This window comes from Ranitomeya variabilis, chromosome 5 (genome assembly GCF_051348905.1).
Source record: "Ranitomeya variabilis isolate aRanVar5 chromosome 5, aRanVar5.hap1, whole genome shotgun sequence".
Classification (NCBI taxonomy): domain Eukaryota; kingdom Metazoa; phylum Chordata; class Amphibia; order Anura; family Dendrobatidae; genus Ranitomeya; species Ranitomeya variabilis.
The window spans coordinates 493,520,280-493,542,999 of record NC_135236.1 but is presented as its reverse complement, the minus strand read 5'-3'; positions in this window follow the sequence as shown (position 1 = coordinate 493,542,999).

The window sequence follows — 22,720 nt, the reverse complement described above, 5'->3', positions numbered from 1 at the left end:
AGGAGTTTGCAGTAGTCAAGGTGGGAGATGATGAGGGTGTGGACTAGGGTTTTTGCAGATTCTTAGTTGATGAATGTACGGATCCGTTAAATATTTTTGAGTTGAAGTCGGCAGGAAGTGGAAAGGGCTTGGATTGGATATATGGTTTGAAAGAAACACCATTGTCAAGGATTACCCCGAGGCAGCGAGCTTGCGGGACTGGGGAGAATGGGCAGCCATTTACTTTAATGGATAGGTCTGCTGGGGGTCGAGTGGGATGGGGGAAAGATGATGAATTCTGTTTTGTCCATATTAAGTTTTAGAAATCTAGTGGAGAAGGATGAAATAGCAGACAGATATTGTGGGATTCTGGTTAGTAGGGAGGTGATATCTGGTCCAGAGATGTAGATCTGTGTGTCATCAGCATAGAGGTGATACTGAAATCCGTGAGATTCTATGAGCTGTCCAAGGCCGAAGTTGTAAATGGAGAAGAGCAAGGCACCTAGGACTGAAACTTGCGGGACTCAGATAGGGACAGATAGGGGGCAAGGTGAGGAGTTGGTGTGCGAGAGGGAGATGCTGAATGTCCGGTCTGTTAGGTATGATGAAATCCAAGATAGGGCCAAGTCTGTGAGGCCAAGAGATGAGAGAGTCTGTAGTAAAAGGGAATGGTCCACTCTGTCAAAGGCATAGGACGGGTCAAGAAAGAGGAGGACAGAGTAGTGTCCCTTGGCCTTGGCGGTCAATAGGTCATTGGTGACATTAGTAAGGGCAGTTTCAGTGGAGAGGTGTGGCTGGAAGCCAGATTGCAGGCGGTCAAGGAGGGAGCAAGAAGAGAGGTGGGCAGACAGTTCAAGATGGATGTGTTGTTCCAGTAGTTTTGAGGCATAGGGGAGAAGTGATATAGAGCGATAGCTAGATACAGAGGATGGGTCAAGAGAGAGCTTTTTTGTGGATAGGTGTGATTGAGGCATGTTTAAAGCTTGAGGGGAAAACACCAGGTTGATAGTTTGGTGAGATGGGATAAGGTTGGGATGACAACTGTGGTGAGGTTTGGGATGAAGGGGGATGGGATGGGGTCAAGTGCACAGGTGGTGAGATGTGATCTTGAGAGTATAGTGGAGAGTCGATCCTCTGTAATGGTGAAGTTATTTATGGAAGAGGAGGGCTGGGCAGTTAGGAGGAAGGGCTCTGGGGGGTTGTCGACCAAAACTGTCTCTGATGTAAGTTTAACCCCTCCCCTGCTACACTCCAAAACCTCACAAATCTCATTAGTGTTCCTTGCATGCCTTCTGTCTCTTTTAACTTGTCCCTCTGGAATGCACGGTCAGCATGTAATACTCTACTACATCCATTACTTTTTCCTTTCAAATTCAGTTAACCTTCTACCTCTTGCTGAAACCTGGATCCAGCAGTTGGACACCACTTTTTCCGCTGCTCTCTCTTGTGGTGGCCTACATTTTTCACATACAGAAGACTTGACAACAGACCAGGTGGAGGTGTTGGTCTGCTTCTCTCAGCAAAATGTACTTTTCAGGTTATCCCCCAGGTACCATCGCTAATCTTCCCATCCTTTGAGGTCTACACTCTCAGACTCTACCAGCCCTTCTACCTGCGGCCCTTCATTACCACACTTAAAGGAATATACAAGCCTTTGACACCCAGAAGCTTATGAAGAATTGTCATTATTAACCCCAATCTCCTCCCTCTCATGCCTTGACTCTGCATTAAAACATTATAACGAAACATTGCAAAGTGCTCTAGATGAAGCTGCACCTCCTATACATAGAGCAACTCGGCACAGAAGGCAGCAACTCTGGCACACGCTGCAAACACGCTGAACGTCTGTGGAGAAAACCCAATCTAGCTGAAGATTTCATCCATTATAAGTTTATGCTTAAAACATACAACTCTACCCTTCACCTCTTCAAACAAACCAACTTCAACATTCTCATCACCGCACTATCCATCCATCTTAAACAACTCGTTGACACTTTTTATTCTCTTCTCAATCAAAGAGTGTGTGGCGCCCGAGTGTCCTGGTTGTCACAGTAGCATTGCTTTCCTCATGGGGAGAGTGATGTTATATTTGGAAGCAATGAAGGATATCTTATCAGGTAATCACCATACACACAACATGTTCACACTCCAGGCCACAAGGGGGAGCTTTTGATCCTATTTACTAGGTGACTCCCCTATATATTGTGGTTTGGAGGGAAAGAGAGATGAGATTAGATTGTCAGAAAGACAGAACAGAGCAGATGCACCTAGAGGGTCAGAACATCAGAAGGGGCCATGTGGTCTGAAGTACCACAGCTCCTGGAAAGAGACATACAGAAAGCCGAACATTGTTCAGTGAGCGTGCAGGAGAGCGAAGCACAGGAGAGGATATCAGGGGAGACCAGCTAAGAGCAAGCTGCCTCCCTCTGAGGTGCAGATAACCGGTAGCCGGACCACCAAGGTTGTAAGGACTCTACGACTTACATCAGAGATCAGTAGGACAGCTGAACTGCCAGTTACCTGTCCGCCTTAATACCCAGGAGACACGGTGACACCTATAGAGCCCGGGGCATGCTAGAGTCCCTGTAAAAAGGCTTAAGTCATCAGCTATACGGGCTATGTCCTATCCTATATGGGGGACAGAGAGAACAACTGTGAGGACGTTATGTGAAGCCATAGGCAGTAAGGGACTACAACACCACCGCGCTTTGAGGAAGGATTTTAACTCCCACCTGGTAAAGAGGATTCTGGATTCGCTTCCAAGCCGGCTGGACCGTGCCTGCTCTGTGATCTAGTACCCTGCACTGTGGCTGCCTGGAGTCTTCAGTAAACCAGATAAAGAAACTGCAAATCTGTGTCCTCGTTCTTTACTGCACCATTCACCATCTTACATCTACACACCAGGAGCCCTGGGGATACACTTCACCTGTGGGAAGTTATACCATCTAGCTGCCATAACATCACCCCAGAGGACCCCTTAAAGCAGCATCGGTCCCCACTGACCGAATACCACAGGTGGCGTCTCGAACATAAACTCTATTCACCAAATCCCTTTCAAAGACTTTCCCCTTTTACAAGGGCACCCAGGGCCATGGACCGGGTCGCCACCATGACATCCCCCTGTGAACACCAGACCCGGTCCCGGGTACCCCACGGCCCTGGCGGGCGACTCAAGTGCAGCTGTACCTCAGCGCTAATGATCTGGCTAATTATTTAAAAGAAAAAATTTACCATATCTGACAAAAAATCTTGTCACAATCCCCTAACGTTATGCATTCTCCTCCCACCTGCACTGCATTTAGGTTATTTTCTGTCTTTGAGCCAGTCACTGAAGAAGAAGTAAACAGGCACCTTGCATCTTCTCACCCTACTAACTACAACATTGACCTTATTCCCTCACATCTCCTCCAGTCTCTTTGTCTGACTGTCACCACTCACCAAACTAAAATATTTAATATCTCTCTCATCTGGCATCTTTCCCTCCTCATTTAAACACTTCAGCATACACTCTTTACTTAAAAAACCATCCCTTTGACCAGAACTGTACAGCTAACTACAGACCTGTCTCTAATCTTCCCTTCATGCCTAAGCTCTTGGAATGCTTGGTACTTTGCCATCTGATCTGCTATCTCTCATATAACTCTCTTCTTGACCTTTCACAATCTGGTTTCCGTTCTTTGCATTGTACTCTAATGATCTACTAACAGCTAAATCTAATGTTCACTACTTCCTGCTCATTCGTCTGGATCTCTCTGCAGCATTTGAAATTGGGGATCATCAGGTCCTCCTCACTATGCTCCAGTCTCAAAGATACCATTATCTCCTGGCTCTCTTCCAACCTCTCTGATCACTCCTTTACTGTATATTTTGCTGGCTGCTCTTCCTCTCCTCTTCCCCTTACTGTCAGGGTTCCTCAAGGATCAGTCCTAGGCCCCCTCCTCTTCTCATTATACACTGCCCCTATTAGACAAACCATCAGTAGATTTGGTTTTCAATACCATCTCTATGCTGATGACACTCCATTATACACATTGTATCCTGACATCACCCCTGCATTACTACAAAACACCAGTGATTGTCTTTCTGCTGTCTTTAACATTATGTCTAGTGTTGAGCATTCCGATACCGCAAGTATCAGGTATCGGCCGATACTTGCGGGTATCGGAATTCCGATACCGAGATCCGATACTTTTGTGGTATCGGGAATCGGTATCGGGATTAATATCAATGTGTAAAAGAAAGAATTAAAATAAAAAATAGGGATATACTCACCTCTCCGATGCAGCCTGGACTTTACCGCCGTAACCGGGAGCCGTTGTACCTAAAAATGCGCGCTTGAAGGGCCTTAGATGACGTCACGGCGCTCTGATTGGTCCGTAGCGGTCGCGTGACCGCTACACGACCAATCACAAAGCAGTGACGTCACTTAAGGTCTTTTAAGCACTTGAAAGACCTTAGGTGATGTCACTGCTTTGTGATTGGTCGCGTAGCGGTCACGAGACCGCTACGCGACCAATCAGAAGCTGCGGACGTCTTCTAAGGTATTTCAAGCGCTTGAAAGACCTTAGGTGACGTCACTGCTTTGTGATTGGTCGCGTAGTGGTCACGCGACCGCTACGGACCAATCAGAGCGCCGTGACGTCATCTAAGGCCCTTCAAGCGCGCATTCTTAGGTACAACGGCTCCCTGTTACGGCGGTAAAGTCCAGGCTGCATCGGAGGGTGAGTATATCCCTATTTTTTATTTTAATTCTTTCTTTTACACATTGATATGGATCCCAGGGCCTGAAGGAGAGTTTCCTCTCCTTCAGACCCTGGGAACCATACAGGATACCGTCCGATACTTGGTGTCCCATTGACTTGTATTGGTATCGGGTATCGGTATCGGATTAGATCCGATACTTTGCCGGTATCGGCCGATACTTTCCGATACCGATACTTTCAAGTATCGGACGGTATCGCTCAACACTAATTATGTCCTCACTCTATCTAAAACTGAATCTGTCAAAAATTGAACTCCTTGTGTTTCCTCCTTCCACTAACATACCTTTGACTGATATTGCCATTTCCGTGTGTGGTTCTACCATTTCTCCCCTGCAACATGCTTTCTGTCTTGGAGTCACTCTTGATTCAGATTTTTTATTCACCCCTACATCCGATCACTTGCCCTCTCATGTCACCTGCACCTCAAAAACATCTTAAGACTTTGACCTTTTCTTTCCTTTGAAAAAATTCTTACTGTAGCTCTTATTAATTCTTGTCTGGACTATTGCAACTTTCTGCTGATCGGTCTCCCTCTTACTAAACTCAGTCCTCTTCAATTCATCCTAAATGCAGTAGCCAGGATCAAATTCCTTTCCAATCGCTACACCGATGCCTCTACCCTGAGTCAGTCACTGCCTTGGTTGCCCATCTGCTTCAGAGTTCAATACAAACTTATTACTCTCACCCGCAAAGCACTCCACGGTTCAGTACGACCCTACATCTCCTCTCTTGTCTCAGTCTACCACACTACTCATGCCTTCTGATCTGCTTATGACCTAAGACAAGTATCTTCTGTAATCAGAACCTCCCACTTCCTACTCCAATATTTCTCGCATGCTGTAACAATTCTTTGAAATGCACTATCCAGGACAATTTGATTAATCTTCAATATCCACAGTGTTAAGGGTGCCCTAAAAATGCATTTCTTTAACAACGAGAAAAAGTGCCACCGAAGAGAATGCACACCACAATTGTATAAATGAAAGGCAAGACTTTATTAACAATAAAGATTTAAAACATCCCTAAAACCAGCACACCTCCCACACAAGCATGATATGGAGATATGAACGGTATACAATATCAACGATCAAAAAAGCCCCCAAACTATGTGGTACATAAATATAGCAAGCATAATGGAGTCACAGTAGAAGCATGTACCCCCAGGTGCCCTGTGTTACTGGATGCCAAAACTGGCTAACGTGATAGAGCCCCCCCCCCCCCCCCCCATAAAAAGGAAGTAAGTGGCAACCTGGAGAAATAACAGGTAAACTGTCCCTATGCAAAAGGTCAAATGAGTAATACATAGCACATGCACAGACCTGAAAATGTAATAGCCACAAGTGAAACAGGGGAACCTTGGAAATGGTTTGAAGATATGCCCAATGAGGCTGGAGCTGGAAAAATGCAAGGAGAGACAATGCCAGAAATGACAGGCACATGAATGGCAGAAGCATTAAGGGGCCATGAAGCTAGTGGGGGAAGGGAGGCAGTACCCCATGCGTATCGACGTGCTTTGCCAGTTTTGGCATCCAGTAACACAGGACATCTGGGGGTACATGCTTCTACTGAGACTCTGTTATGCTCGCTATATTTATGTACCACATGGTTTGGAGACTTTTTTGATCGTTGATATTGTATACCGTTCATATCTCCATATCATGTTTGTGGGGGAGGGGTGCTTGTTTTAGGTATGTTTTAAATCTTCATTGTTAACAAAGTCTTGCCTTTTATTTATACCATTGTGGTGTGCATTCTCTTCAGTGGCACTTTTTCTCGCTGTTGTTCCCCTTTTTGCCACTTGATTGCACCCACCCATACGTATAATTTATTATGATATGTGGTGCGCCTAGGCCCTCCATCACCTCTAAAAATGCATTTCTTTAGACTATACTATCGCCTCATCACACTTATCTATCTATCCCTGTTTTGCCCATACAAAATTTTCTTCCAAAACAGGACATTCATAGCATCTGTTCACACACCCTCCACTCACTTATTAGTGCCCTTTGTCTGTACTTGTACTGATACTGGCTGGTTCATGCAGCGCAGGATGACACAATTCAAGCATTTTTTACCATTCATCTTTTGTGTCCCCACTATTTCCTCATAGATTGTAAGCTTGTGAGCAGGGCACTCACTCCTTTTGATATCTGTTGATTTAGGTATTATTCTGTAACGTCTTTATTGTCTTTACAAGTCCATCCTAAAATGTGAAGTACTGTGGTATATGTTGGTGCAATAGAAATAAAAATATATATTATTATTATTTTATACCTGTATTCCTCATATCAGATGCCTTGTTGAGTAATTATCTTTCACCACTTTATGTAAATGACCTCTATCAGGCTAAGGGGAGGATGTTGTATGGATGATAACTCCACCTCCAGAGCTTATTTTAAGTAATATTTAACAATTAGTAATTAGTAATAATTAACATAGAAAATGAGAACTAAACTTGTCTTCTTGCAAACACATCTTTTGTAGCTCCCTGAGTTCTACTGTAATGCAACAAATTTAAAACTCTGTGTGCCTGTGAGATGGAAGCTGAAGCTGAGAGGAAAATGCAGATGCGTCAGTTATATTTACACACAGCTCTGCAATGAGATCAGAAGAGCAGAGAGCAGCCATTACATACAGAGAACGGCCATTAAATATCACTCTTTTTATTTAAAATAATCCCAGGAGGCAGAGTTTATCTTCCAGGCAGCATTTTTCCCAGAGCCTGAAGGAGGTCATTTATATAAATTGCTAAAAGATGATTTCTCACTAACAAGACATCTGATGTGAGGCATGCAGGGACAACATTTTCTGCATTCTATAACCTGCATGCCCATAACACTAATTTAGATAGGTCAAATGTGGTGACACTTTCCGTTTAAAAAGGCTAGTTTTAGTCCCTGTTCCTAGTTCACAAAGACAAGACAGTTGTCTGATCAAGCAAGAACTGCTGTCATCACCAAGTACAAGCAGCGTAATGTGTACAAGACTATGGCCAAAGACCTTGGCATACCAAGTTCAATAGTTGATGAGAGAATATTATGAACGTTGGTTAAAAATGTGAAAAAGAAACAACATCGAAAGAACTTTAGGTTGACTGGGAAATAGCTGAAGTCTTTAAACTTGTAAAATATACTGCACCCTGAACAAAACAGGGCTCTGTGGAAAAAGACCAAGAAAGCCCCCACTTATTCAAGAAAGGCCTAAAAAAGTGACTGAAATTTGGCAAAAATTACACAGACAAACCAAATGTCACGGCTCTGTTGTCTGATCCAGGGCTCATTCCCTGTACCTAAGGCTAGAGGCGCCCTAGCTCATCCTGCTGCACAAATTACGTCTGATGGTGAATACGCTGGGGACACGTACCTTGCCTTAGCTCCGGAATCTGCCCTCAGTCTGTACCCTTCCCCACACAGGGAAGAAGGGAGTAGTATTGTACCATAATACACCAACCAGACTAACAAGGTAATACGAACAAGGATAATGAAAAATACCAAACATACAAATATACTTACACATACAACAGAGGAATGCATCGGAGAGTGGAGAATGGGGTTAAACCAAAGTAGGAGAAGAAAGGGAATTATCACAGATTAAACCCTGCACTGCTAAAAGAAATTTACATCATTATTAAATGGAGAAGGTGAAGTGCTTATAATCAGTGCAGGAGCTGCGGTCTTCTGGCTCCTTTCTCTTGCGGTAAACTCATGACACCAAAATCCTTTTTCAAAATAGTTTTAAGGACAGATTAAACCAAACTAGAATTCTTTTACTATGCATACCAGCATTATGTTTATAGATGAAAACCCCAGTGATAAATGATAGATGTAATACTGATTAACAGATGCCAGTCACAGATACCTGGAGTGCACCATACCAGCAATTAGCATATTGGTAATAACTATGTTATTCAATCAGGTACACTATCCCGCATGGTGTAAGTGACCCCCACAAGCTCATGCGCCTTATTTTTCACCACCAACCTTACTGGACCACTGTGTGTGTCCTTGTCGGATGCACCTACTTAGCGCAGGGAAGCCCCCTTGATCTAATAGTATGGACTTGTCCAAGAGACAGTAAGTCAGCATGCTGCATACATGTAAATGGTACATTCTACAGGTCTTATCTGTGTGCATTTAGAATACTAAGCAACCATCCCCTCATGGATGGTAGGTGTGTGAGTGGTTGTACATCAGTATTTTGCACTTGTGCTACGTCCACCTTGCAGTATATCACCTGAGCCTGTCTGCACCTTGCAATTTAGGCTGGGTTCACATTGTGTTATGGCAGTCCGTTAGACGGATTGCGTTACACCGTGGCATAACGCGGTCTAACGCAGTCCGTTAACGCTCCCATAACCCCTATTATCGGGCGCATCGCCAACGCATGCCATCATCGGCATGTGCTAGCGATGTGCTATCATTCAGTGACGGAGCCTCGGATGCGGGCTGCAGCGTCTGAGGCTCCGTCACCGCTAGCACAGATTAATCATCTGCGCTAGTGGTATAGCATAAGGTGATGGCGTGTATGCTATAGCATTAACGCAGCCCATCAGCGCTATGTGTTGAACAGGCTGCTTTAATGCAATGTGAACCTGGCCTTATTGGTATTCTGACAAGGTAAGTGTGATGTACCAAATAGCATAAATCTTGACCAGAATTGTGTAGATGCTATAGTTTTTAAATATATCTGTGTCCTGAGACTGCAGATACAGTTAAAAGTGGAGCAATGTAAGGAATCTGATGCACCAGACCAAACGCTGTGACCTAGTGGGGGCCAAATTTAGGATGTAGAACATGGACAGTGGTCCAATTTTGGTCCCCACCTCCCAATATAATTTCTATTTTTCTTTTAGTATAACTTGAAGATGCATATGACTGAACAATATCAAGTAACAGCCCAATAATATTTTTACTATTGCTTAAGTGGTTATGCCCCCAAATATTTGCCTTCAATATTGCATTACAACTATATACAGTATGTAGATCACATCATCATAATGCATACCTCCCAACCGTCCCAGATCCCGCGGGACTGTCCTGATTTTGACAGCCAGCCCCGGGATCCCGGGCGGGACACTAATGTCCCGCACTACGTGCCTAGGGCAGGGACAATGCAGGGGGCGGCACCTGAGTAGCTTAGGTTTGTGACTGTTTTTTTTTTTCTTATACATGTTGGGTCTCCTCCCGACCAATCCCGCCCCCAAACCCCCCCCCCGCCCCCTGTGTGTGCGGAGCTGCCAAGCTGAGGCAGAGAGCCAGCAGCGATCAAGATGAGAGGTCAGCGACTCACCTCCCTCCTGTGTGTGCACGGAGCTCCGGCTTCTCCTGCTCTTATCTGCTGTCCCGGCAGAGAAGGAGAGACGGGGGAGGTGCCGGGACAGTGCAGAGCTGTGAGCAGCCGGAGAAACTGAAGAGCTGCAGTGCACATCATGGACAGATCGCCGCCCCTGCACCACAGAGCAGTGTGTGTGTGTGTGTGTGTGTGTGTGTGTGTGTGTGTGATGCTGTGTGTGTGTGTGTGTGTGTGTGTGTGTGTGTGAGATGTGTGTGTGTGTGTCTGATGCTGCATGTGTGTGTCATTGTGTGTGTGTGATGCTGCATTTGTGTGTGTGTCATGTGTGTATGAGGTATCTGGTGTGTGTGATGGCTGTGTGTGTGTGTGTGCGATGGCTGCGTGTGTGATGCATTTGTGTCAAAGCTGCATGTGTTTGTGAGCTGCGTTTGTGATGCTGTGTGTGTATGTGTGATACTGTGTGTGTGATGCTGCATGTGTGTGAGCTGCGTGCGTGTGTGAGCTGTGTGTGTGAGCGTGTGTGTGAGCTGCGTGCCTGTATGTCATTATACAGTATGGAGAACTGTGGCCATTATACAGTATGGAGCATCATGTGCGGTCATTATACAGTATGCAGCATCATGTGCAGCCAGCATACAGTATGGAGCATTATGTGCGGTCATTATACAGTATGGCGCATCATGTGCGGTCATTATACAGTATGGAGCATCATGTGCAGTCATTATACAGTATGGAGCATCATGTGCAGTCATTATACAGTATGCAGCATCATGTGCGGTCATTATACAGTATGGAGCATCATGTGCGGTCATTATACAGTATGGAGCATCATGTGCGGCCATTATACAGTATGGAGCATCATGTGCGGTCATTATACAGTATGGAGCATCATGTGCGGTCATTATACAGTATGGAGCATCATGTGCGGCCAGTATACAGTATGGAGCATCATGTGCGGTCATTATACAGTATGGAGCATCATGTGCGGTCATTATACAATATGGAGCATCATGTGCAGCCAGTATACAGTATGGAGCATCATGTGCGGTCATTATACAATATGGAGCATCATGTGCAGTCATTATACAGTATGGAGCATCATGTGCGGTCATTATACAATATGGAGCATCATGTGCGGTCATTATACAGTATGGAGCATCATGTGTGTTCATTATACAGTATGGAGCATCATGTGTGGCCATTATACAGTATGCATGCGGTCATTATACAGTATGGAGCATCATGTGCGGTCATTATACAGTATGGAGCATCATGTGCGGCCATTATACAGTATGGAGCATCATGTGCGGTCATTATACAGTATGGAGCATCATGTGCGGTCATTATACATTATGGAGCATCATGTGCGGTCATAATACAGTATGGAGCATCATGTGCGTTCATTATACAGTATGGAGCATCATGTGCGGCCATTATACAGTATGCATGTGGTCATTATACAGTATGGAGCATCATGTGCGGTCATTATACAGTATGGAGCATCATGTGCGGCCAGTATACAGTATGGAGCATCATGTGCGGTCATTATACAGTATGGAGCATCATGTGCGGTCATTATACAATATGGAGTATCATGTGCAGCCAGTATACAGTATGGAGCATCATGTGCGGTCATTATACAATATGGAGCATCATGTGCAGTCATTATACAGTATGGAGCATCATGTGCGGTCATTATACAGTATGGAGCATCATGTGCGTTCATTATACAGTATGGAGCATCATGTGCGGCCATTATACAGTATGCATGCGGTCATTATACAGTATGGAGCATCATGTGCGGTCATTATACAGTATGGAGCATCATGTGCGGCCATTATACAGTATGCATGCGGTCATTATACAGTATGGAGCGTCATGTGTGGCCATTATACAGTATGGGGCATCATGTGTGGTCATTATACAGTATGGAGCATCATGTGCGGTCATCATACAGTTTGGAGCATCATGTGCAGTCATTATACAGTATGGAGCATCATGTGTGGCCATTATACAGTATTGAGCATCATGTGTGGCCATTATACAGTATGGAGCATCATGTGCGGCCATTATACAGTATGCATGCGGTCATTATACAATATGGAGCATCATGTGCGTTCATTATACAGTATGGAGCATCATGTGCGGCCATTATACAGTATGCATGCGGTCATTATACAGTATGGAGCATCATGTGCGGTCATTATACAGTATGGAGCATCATGTGCGGCCATTATACAGTATGCATGCGGTCATTATACAGTATGGAGCGTCATGTGTGGCCATTATACAGTATGGGGCATCATGTGTGGTCATTATACAGTATGGAGCATCATGTGCGGTCATCATACAGTTTGGAGCATCATGTGCAGTCATTATACAGTATGGAGCATCATGTGTGGCCATTATACAGTATTGAGCATCATGTGTGGCCATTATACAGTATGGAGCATCATGTGTGGCCATTATACAGTATGGAGCACTGTGTGGCCATATTTTTTTGTTTATAACTATTGTATATGAAACAGTGTGATCGGCAGTGCTAAATGGGTGTGGTTGGGACGTGGATATGGGTGTGACTAATTATGAATGGGTGTTGTCAGAGGCGTGGCCTAAAATTTGCCACGGCGCGCTTCGCGCGCCGCAAACTTTGTCCCTCTTTCCCATCTTCAAAAGTTGGGAGGTATGATAATGGCTTATCTTCGTGAACGAATATTTGTTATGGGGAGTTTGTCCACATCCATTGGTCCTGCAGTAATGTCCTGGCTTTTGCGCTATTTTCTTTTGTCTTAGAGGTTAACCCATCCTACATTCTTAAATGAGGGGACAGCCTTGTGGGAAATATGTCTCCAACCCATCCATTGGCAGCTAGAGCAGGCCACTGACATTGGTCAATATGGATGGCATCAACGGATTGTTTCAGGAAGTTCTTGTATTTGTTCTTTGGTGTCCTTGCTTCACAGTGGTCATTTTACCATACAGGTCAATCTTGTTTAGACAATGATGTTTCACCCTAGAGGTTAGTCCTTCCTTGCACAACTGCTTCTTCAACAGCATGGTCTGATGCTGGTAACTTCTGCCTGATGAAGAATTGCAGTATTGGTGATGAAATCCTTCAAGTCGATATGCAGGGTAATAAGGAGGAAGCACTAAACAAAGAACTCAAGTAGTCACAGGTGGTGGCGGTAGATAAAACACATCACAGAACAATGCAGGATAGTAGATAATATGGTGGCATTGTACACACTGACCTTTGTCCTCTTCTTCAAAATGCTTTATATTACAATGCCCTATTAAAAAACCCTACACATATTAGTGGACAGTCAGCCTAATATGTTTATTCACAATATATGATGTTTTTACATTTTTTAGTAGTAATTCTAATATGACTTAAGTATTTTTAGGGAAAAGCTTTACGTCATGAAACCTAATTCCACACATTCAAGTGCTTTTCAAAACCTGGGTCACTGTATTCCATCTCACTATGCTGTACAGATAGTGGTCCAAAGAAAACCCTGCTGACATTGAAATATGTGAAAAAGATGCCCACTTAGACTAAAATTAAGCCTCACAAAAATATTGAAAACATCTCCTTGGCAACAAAGGTGCACATATGTTTCAGATCTGCTTGGCTCCTAAGTGCCTAAATTCAGGGTTGAATAATTACACTAAGAAGAAATTTGTCATCATAAGTATGATACCAAAGTAATATAAAACTCATGTAAAAGGCTGACATTAAAGTTCTTAGGCTCTTGACTAATACTAGACTTACAGTATATTAATCATGCATGGGATACAGTGAATTTTTAATGAGGTGAATAAATCCCTATTATAAAAATTATATCTTTATTAATACAAGAAAAATAAAAAGGAAATGAACTTGGCAATTCCTATACAGCAAATACTTAAACATATATGTACACACCTGGTCAAAATTGTTGGTACCCCTCGTTTAATGACGGAAAACCCCACAATGGTCACAGAAATATCTTGAATCTGACAAAAGTAATAATAAATAAAAGATCTATGAAAATGAACAAATGAAAGTCAGACATTGTTTTTCAACCATGCTTCCACAGAATTTAAAAAAATAAAACTCATGAAATAGGCCTGGACAGAAATGATGGTACCCTTAACTTAATATTTTGTTGCACAACCTTTTGAGGCAATCACTGCAATCAAACGATTCCTGTAACTGTCAATGAGACGTCTGCACCTCTCGACAGGTATTTTGGCCCACTCCTCAAGAGCAAACTGCTCCAGTTGTCTCGTGTTTGAAAGTTGCCTTTTCCAGACGGCATGTTTCAGCTCTTTCCAAAGATGCTCAATAGGATTTAGGTCAGGGCTCATACAAGGCCACTTCAGAATAGTCCAATGTTTTCCTCTTAGCCATTCTTGGGTGTTTTTAGCTGTGTTTTTTGGGTCATTATCCTGTTGCAAGACCCATGACCTGCAACTGAGACCAAGCTTTCTGACACTGGGCAGCACATTTCTCTCTAGAATCCCTTGATAGTCTTGAGATTTCATTGTACTCTGCACAGATTCTAGACTCCCTGTGCCAGATGCAGCAAAGCAGCCCCAGAACATAACAGAGCCTCCTTCATGTTTCACAGTAGGGACAGTGTTATTTTCTTGATATGCTTCATTTTTCCGTCTCTGAACATAGAGCTGATGTGCCTTGCCAAAAACTTCCATCAATGATCCTCTGAGGCTGTTAAGGCTTTTGAGCATCTCAAGGAGAGGTTTAGCTCTCCTCCTGTTTTGATCCGGACAGATGAGACCAAGTCATTTCTGGTAGAGGTTGATGCCTCTTCAGTAGGGGTGGGGGCAGTTCTGTCTCAGGAGGGAGAGGATGGGGTACATCCCTGTGCTTTCTTTTCTAAAAAAATTTCGGAGACTGAGCTCAACTATGATGTTGGCAACAGAGAGTGGCTGGCCATTAAACTCTCGTTTGAGCATTGACTACATTTTTTGGAGGGGGCTAGACATACAGGTTTTTACTGATCATAACAATTTGATATACTGTATCTGGATGCTGCTAAACGTTTGAATGCCTGTCAAGCTAGGTGGTCACTGTTTTTTGTCCAGTTTCATTTCCCAGTAACATATATCCCGGGGACAAAGAATGTTAAAACGGATGCTTTGTATTGTAGTTTCTCTCCAGCAGTTAATACTGAAAAGGAGGAATGTATTTTGCAGAGAGGGGTGGTGGTGGCAACATTGGTTTCTGAGTTGGAGAGTAGCATCCTAGAGGCCTTGAATGCCGCACCAAACACTCCATATGGTAAATTATTTGTGCCTAGAGCCTTGCGGAAAGCCTTGTTTGCTGAATTTCATAAGTCTCGTTTGGCGGGTTATCCAGGAATTTCGGAAACTAGAAAGTTGATCAGTCAAAGTTTCTGGTGGCCAGGGTGGCAAAGAGAAATCATCAAGTGGGTGTGTCAGTGTACGGTGTGCGCTAGGTCAAAGGCCTCACATGCCCCGGCTGCAGGGTTGCTGTGCCCTTTGGAGGTCCTAGTTTGCCATGGTCACATCTTGCTATGGATTTTATCACCGATCTACCAGTCTCTGAGGGTTTTTCTGTCATCTAGGTTGTTGTGGACTGGTTTAGTAAGATGTGTCATCTGGTCCCGTTCAATAAATTACCCTGCACCAAGACTCTAGCTAATCGTTATAATCGATAAATGTGGATAAAATCCGCGCTGCTGTGACAAATGATGAATCCAGATATAGTTATACAATACTCTGCTGGTTTATTCAATGCGTTTCAAAGCTCAGGGCTTCTTCTTCAGGAAATTACCACAGAAAGCTTATCCACATTTATCTATTATAACGGTTCTGAGAAGTCGCAGCGTCGACCTGTGGATCTGCAGCAGCTGACATATACACTGCGTGCAGAATTATTAGGCAAGTTGTTTTTTGGATCACATGATACTTTTTATACATGTTGTCCTACTCCAAGCTGTTCAGGCTTGAGAGCCAACTACAAATTAAGTAAATCAGGTGATGTGCATCTCTGTAATGAGGAGGGGTGTTGTCTAATGACATCAAAACCCTATATAAGGTGTGCTTAATTATTAGGATACTTCCTTTCCTTTGGCAAAATGGGTCAGAAGAGAGATTTGACGGGCTCTGAAAAGTCCAAAATTGTGATATGTCTTGCAGAGGGATGCAGCAGTCTTGAAAATGCCAAACTTTTGAAGCGTGATCACTGAACAATGAAGCATTTCATGGCAAATAGCCAACAGGGTTGCAAGAAGCGTGTTGGGCAAAAAAGGCGCAAAATAACTACCCATGAATTGAGGAAAATCAAGCGTGAAGCTGCAAGATGCCATTTGCCACCAGTTATGCCATATTTCAGAGCTGCAACATTACTGGAGTAAAAAAAGCACAAGGTTTGCCATACTCAGGGACATGGCCAAGGTAAGGAAGGCTGAAAAACGACCACCTTTGAACAAGAAACATAATATAAAATGTCAAGACTGGGCCAAGAAATATCTTAAGACTGACTTTTCAAAGGTTTTATGGACTGATAAAATGAGAGTGACTCTTGATGGGCCAGAGGCTGGATCAGTAAAGGGCAGAGAGCTCCACTCCGACTCAGACACCAGCAAGGTGGAGGTGGGGTACTGGTATGGGCTGGTATCAGGGCCGGACTGGCCATCGGGCAGTTCTGGCAAATGCCAGAAGGGCCGGTGGCAGTAGTGGGCCGCTCGAGTGTGCCTCTGTCGGCACACTCTCCCCGCTGTCGGTGCACTCCCGGCCCCGCATTCAACTATACCGGCATCATAGACACTGCGTGTGCGCGCGCCTGCTGTGTGACCGGGCGGACAGACTGCGACTGCTGAGACCAGAGCCAGAGCAGCGCGGGGCAGGAGGAAAGGTGAGTAGAGTGTTTTTTTGTTTTTTTTATCAATGAGTGATGACTGGATTGTGGAGCTATTGGGGGGGGGGGGCTGTGCTGCATTATATTCTATGGGGCTGTGCTGCATTCCATTCTATGGGCCTCTGCTGCATTATATTCTATGGGGCTGTGCTGCATTCCATTCTATGGGCCTGTGTTGCATTATATTCTATGGGCCTGTGCAGCATTCCATTCTATGGGCCTGTGCTGCATTATATTCTATGGGCCTGTGATGCATTATATTCTATGGGCCTGTGCTGCATTATATTCTATGGGCCTGTGCTGCATTATATTCTATGGGGCTGTGCTGCATTCCATTCTATGGGCCTGTGCTGCATTATATTCTATGGGCCTGTGCTGCATTATATTCTATGGGGCTGTGCTGCATTATATTCTATGGGGCTGTGCTGCATTATATTCTATGGGGCTGTGCTGCATTATATTCTATGGGGCTGTGCTGCATTATATTCTATGGGGCTGTGCTGCATTCAATTCTATGGGCATGTGCTGCATTATAATCTATGGGCCTGTGCTGCATTGTATTCTATGGGCCTGTGCTGCATTGTATTCTATGGGCCTGTGCTGCATTCCATTCTATGGGCCTGTGCTGCATTCCATTCTATGGGCCTGTGCTGCATTATATTCTATGGGGCTGTGCTGCATTATATTCTATAGGGCTGTGCTGCATTATATTCTATGGGGCTGTGCTGCATTATATTCTATGGGGCTGTGCTGCATTCCATTCTATGGGCCTGTGCTGCATTATATTCTATGGGCCTGTGCTGCATTATATTCTATGGGCCTGTGCTGCATTATATTCTATGGGCCTGTGCTGCATTGTATTCTATGGGGCTGTGCTGCATTCCATTCTATGGGCCTGTGCTGCAATATATTGTATGGGGGCTGTGCTGCATTACATTCTATGGGGCTGTGCTGCATTATATTGTATGGTGGCTGGCTGCATTACATTCTATGGTGGCTGGCTGCATTACATTCTATGGGGGCTGTGCTGCATTACATTCTATGGGGGCTGTGTTGCATTACATTCTATGGGGGCTGGCTATATTACATTCTATGGGGGCTGGCTGTATTACATTCTATGGGGCTGTGCTGCATTACATTCTATGGGGCTGTGCTGCATTCAATTCTATGGGCCTGTGCTGCATTATATTCTATGGGCTTGTGCTGCATTGTATTCTATGGGCCTCTGCTGCAATGTATTCTATGGGGCTGTGCTGCATTCCATTCTATGGGCCTGTGCTGCATTACATTCTATGGGCCTGTGCTGCATTATATTCTATGGGGCTGTGCTGCATTATATTCTATGGGGCTGTGCTGCATTATATTCTATGGGCCTGTGCTGCATTATATTCTATGGGGCTGTGCTGCATTATATTCTATGGGGCTGTGCTGCATTCAATTCTATGGGCCTGTGCTGCATTATATTCTATGGGCCTGTGCTGCATTGTATTCTATGGGCCTGTGCTGCATTGTATTCTATGGGCCTGTGCTGCATTCCATTCTATGGGCCTGTGCTGCATTCCATTCTATGGGCCTGTGCTGCATTATATTCTATGGGCCTGTGCTGCATTATATTCTATGGGGCTGTGCTGCATTCCATTCTATGGGCCTGTGCTGCATTATATTCTATGGGCCTGTGCTGCATTATATTCTATGGGGCTGTGCTGCATTATATTCTATGGGCCTGTGCTGCATTATATTCTATGGGGCTGTGCTGCATTATATTCTATGGGGCTGTGCTGCATTATATTCTATGGGGCTGTGCTGCATTCCATTCTATGGGCCTGTGCTGCATTATATTCTATGGGCCTGTGCTGCATTATATTCTATGGGCCTGTGCTGCATTATATTCTATGGGCCTGTGCTGCATTATATTCTATGGGGCTGTGCTGTATTCCATTCTATGGGCCTGTGCTGCATTATATTGTATGGGGGCTGTGCTGCATTACATTCTATGGGGCTGTGCTGCATTATATTGTATGGTGGCTGGCTGCATTACATTCTATGGTGGCTGGCTGCATTACATTCTATGGGGGCTGTGCTGCATTACATTCTATGGGCCTGTGCTGCAATATATTCTATGGGGCTGTGCTGCATTATATTCTATGGGCCTGTGCTGCATTATATTCTATGGGGCTGTGCTGCATTATATTCTATGGGGCTGTGCTGCATTCCATTCTATGGGCCTGTGCTGCATTATATTCTATGGGCCTGTGCTGCATTATATTCTATGGGCCTGTGCTGCATTATATTCTATGGGCCTGTGCTGCATTATATTCTATGGGGCTGTGCTGCATTCCATTCTATGGGCCTGTGCTGCATTATATTGTATGGGGGCTGTGCTGCATTACATTCTATGGGGCTGTGCTGCATTATATTGTTTGGTGGCTGGCTGCATTACATTCTATGGTGGCTGGCTGTATTACATTCTATGGGGGCTGTGCTGCATTACATTCAATGGGGGCTGGCTGTATTACATTCTATGGGGGCTGGCTGTATTACATTCTATGGGGCTGTGCTGCAATACATTCTATGGGGCTGTGCTGCATTCAATTCTATGGGCCTGTGCTGCATTATATTCTATGGGCCTGTGCTGCATTATATTCTATGGGCCTGTGCTGCATTGTATTCTATGGGCCTGTGCTGCATTCCATTCTATGGGCCTGTGCTGCATTCCATTCTATGGGCCTGTGCTGCATTATATTCTATGGGCCTGTGCTGCATTATATTCTATGGGCCTGTGCTGCATTATATTCCATGGGGCTGTGCTGCATTCCATTCTATGGGCCTGTGCTGCATTATATTCTATGGGGCTGTGCTGCATTATATTCTATGGGGCTGTGCTGCATTATATTCTATGGGCCTGTGCTGCATTATATTCTATGGGGCTGTGCTGCATTATATTCTATGGGGCTGTGCTGCATTATATTCTATGGGGCTGTGCTGCATTCAATTCTATGGGCCTGTGCTGCATTATATTCTATGGGCCTGTGCTGCATTGTATTCTATGGGCCTGTGCTGCATTGTATTCTATGGGCCTGTGCTGCATTCCATTCTATGGGCCTGTGCTGCATTCCATTCTATGGGCCTGTGCTGCATTATATTCTATGGGCCTGTGCTGCATTATATTCTATGGGGCTGTGCTGCATTCCATTCTATGGGCCTGTGCTGCATTATATTTTATGGGCCTGTGCTGCATTATATTCTATGGGGCTGTGCTGCATTATATTCTATGGGCCTGTGCTGCATTGTATTCTATGGGCCTGTGCTGCATTCCATTCTATGGGCCTGTGCTGCATTCCATTCTATGGGCCTGTGCTGCATTATATTCTATGGGCCTGTGCTGCATTATATTCTATGGGGCTGTGCTGCATTATATTCTATGGGGCTGTGCTGCATTATATTCTATGGGGCTGTGCTGCATTCAATTCTATGGGCATGTGCTGCATTATAATCTATGGGCCTGTGCTGCATTGTATTCTATGGGCCTGTGCTGCATTGTATTCTATGGGCCTGTGCTGCATTCCATTCTATGGGCCTGTGCTGCATTCCATTCTATGGGCCTGTGCTGCATTATATTCTATGGGGCTGTGCTGCATTATATTCTATAGGGCTGTGCTGCATTATATTCTATGGGGCTGTGCTGCATTATATTCTATGGGGCTGTGCTGCATTCCATTCTATGGGCCTGTGCTGCATTATATTCTATGGGCCTGTGCTGCATTATATTCTATGGGCCTGTGCTGCATTATATTCTATGGGCCTGTGCTGCATTGTATTCTATGGGGCTGTGCTGCATTCCATTCTATGGGCCTGTGCTGCAATATATTGTATGGGGGCTGTGCTGCATTACATTCTATGGGGCTGTGCTGCATTATATTGTATGGTGGCTGGCTGCATTACATTCTATGGTGGCTGGCTGCATTACATTCTATGGGGGCTGTGCTGCATTACATTCTATGGGGGCTGTGCTGCATTACATTCTATGGGGGCTGGCTATATTACATTCTATGGGGGCTGGCTGTATTACATTCTATGGGGCTGTGCTGCATTACATTCTATGGGGCTGTGCTGCATTCAATTCTATGGGCCTGTGCTGCATTATATTCTATGGGCTTGTGCTGCATTGTATTCTATGGGCCTCTGCTGCAATGTATTCTATGGGGCTGTGCTGCATTCCATTCTATGGGCCTGTGCTGCATTACATTCTATGGGCCTGTGCTGCATTATATTCTATGGGGCTGTGCTGCATTATATTCTATGGGGCTGTGCTGCATTATATTCTATGGGCCTGTGCTGCATTATATTCTATGGGGCTGTGCTGCATTATATTCTATGGGGCTGTGCTGCATTCAATTCTATGGGCCTGTGCTGCATTATATTCTATGGGCCTGTGCTGCATTGTATTCTATGGGCCTGTGCTGCATTGTATTCTATGGGCCTGTGCTGCATTCCATTCTATGGGCCTGTGCTGCATTCCATTCTATGGGCCTGTGCTGCATTATATTCTATGGGCCTGTGCTGCATTATATTCTATGGGGCTGTGCTGCATTCCATTCTATGGGCCTGTGCTGCATTATATTCTATGGGCCTGTGCTGCATTATATTCTATGGGGCTGTGCTGCATTATATTCTATGGGCCTGTGCTGCATTATATTCTATGGGGCTGTGCTGCATTATATTCTATGGGGCTGTGCTGCATTATATTCTATGGGGCTGTGCTGCATTCCATTCTATGGGCGTGTGCTGCATTATATTCTATGGGCCTGTGCTGCATTATATTCTATGGGCCTGTGCTGCATTATATTCTATGGGCCTGTGCTGCATTATATTCTATGGGGCTGTGCTGTATTCCATTCTATGGGCCTGTGCTGCATTATATTGTATGGGGGCTGTGCTGCATTACATTCTATGGGGCTGTGCTGCATTATATTGTATGGTGGCTGGCTGCATTACATTCTATGGTGGCTGGCTGCATTACATTCTATGGGGGCTGTGCTGCATTACATTCTATGGGCCTGTGCTGCATTATATTCTATGGGGCTGTGCTGCATTATATTCTATGGGCCTGTGCTGCATTATATTCTATGGGGCTGTGCTGCATTATATTCTATGGGGCTGTGCTGCATTCCATTCTATGGGCCTGTGCTGCATTATATTCTATGGGCCTGTGCTGCATTATATTCTATGGGCCTGTGCTGCATTATATTCTATGGGCCTGTGCTGCATTATATTCTATGGGGCTGTGCTGCATTCCATTCTATGGGCCTGTGCTGCATTATATTGTATGGGGGCTGTGCTGCATTACATTCTATGGGGCTGTGCTGCATTATATTGTTTGGTGGCTGGCTGCATTACATTCTATGGTGGCTGGCTGTATTACATTCTATGGGGGCTGTGCTGCATTACATTCAATGGGGGCTGGCTGTATTACATTCTATGGGGGCTGGCTGTATTACATTCTATGGGGCTGTGCTGCATTACATTCTATGGGGCTGTGCTGCATTCAATTCTATGGGCCTGTGCTGCATTATATTCTATGGGCCTGTGCTGCATTATATTCTATGGGCCTGTGCTGCATTGTATTCTATGGGCCTGTGCTGCATTCCATTCTATGGGCCTGTGCTGCATTATATTCTATGGGCCTGTGCTGCATTATATTCTATGGGCCTGTGCTGCATTATATTCCATGGGGCTGTGCTGCATTCCATTCTATGGGCCTGTGCTGCATTATATTCTATGGGGCTGTGCTGCATTATAT